The following is a 1,210-nucleotide window of genomic DNA, read 5'->3' as shown; positions in this document are numbered from 1 at the left end:
AGTAAATTTAGGCATTGCTTTTATAGCCTCCCTACCTGGCCTTGCGTGGGTGTCGCTCTCTCTCTCTCCCTCTTCCTCTTTCTCTCCACCTCTCCTCTGGGATTATTGGTCCCAGTCTATCTCCATTGTCAACTGGAGTCCAAGTCACTGTCTCCTTCTATTCCCCGCTGCGCACATGACATGACAGCCCGCCACGGCAGGCATTTTTGTGTCAGCTTCTGATCTTATGAAAACGTGTGACCCTTGTGTGGATAATTTCACTTTAAAAGCACCCCCACATTTAGATGCTTTACAATAGCACCATGACAAAGTGTAGATGCACCCACCTGGCTTCTAAAATTGCACTCCTGCATGCGTAAACACACATGTCCTCACTTAAGCACTGGCCCAGAGCCACAAACACTCATTATAACTTGCTATGTCATCCACTGTTGGTTTTGCCCTAAAATTACAGGGCCTGGAGTGTTTTCCCTTACATGGCACACATGTAAGTATCTGTTAGTATCAAAGTAGCTTTATGAGATACAATGGGATTAGTAAGTGTAAAGATTTAGAGCTATGCAGCGTTGCCATCATGTTTGATAAGTGTAAGATAGCATCTTTTGTAACAAGCAATTTAAAGTATTCACTGAGGTGGCGTGTCAGAGTAACATTTTAGATACTAAATTAGGTTTTATAGATAATGATCTGCAAAGAAAAAAAGAGCATAACTGGCAGCTTGTATACTGAGCGAGAATCCCGCGTACTTAGTTAAAACAACAACAAGATTAAATGTGTCCAGTTCTGCTTTTAGTTTGGTGATAATTTATATCTTTATTATTCTGTTTGTATAGTTCACTAAAGTGTTTTCTAAAGGCTTGTAGATTTTATCACAATGCCACTTCAGTTGTATATGTATGCAATGCTAATTATGTGTACTTTATGCAAAGACTAAAATGCTGTTAGTTTTTGTCCTTTTAATACAGACTGGGATTTATTTTCAAGAAGACAAAAAAATCAGGTATTATTATCTCTTTGCCTTATAGTAATTTTTACAGTGTTACACAGTATTAACAGAAACACACTGGATTTAAAGTATTTTTAGTTGCCACAGTTTAGCTTGTAACCTTAGTGTAATTGGTTTTGCCCTCATGTTTCAAGTATTTTACTTTTTTTCTCTGCTTTCCATGTTTCGCCTCTCTTTGTCTTCTTGTTTCTCTGCGACTTTATT

This window comes from Simochromis diagramma, unplaced genomic scaffold (genome assembly GCF_900408965.1).
Source record: "Simochromis diagramma unplaced genomic scaffold, fSimDia1.1 OVJJ01000208.1, whole genome shotgun sequence".
Classification (NCBI taxonomy): Eukaryota; Metazoa; Chordata; class Actinopteri; order Cichliformes; family Cichlidae; genus Simochromis; species Simochromis diagramma.
Note: the sequence above shows the minus strand (reverse complement) of the source record.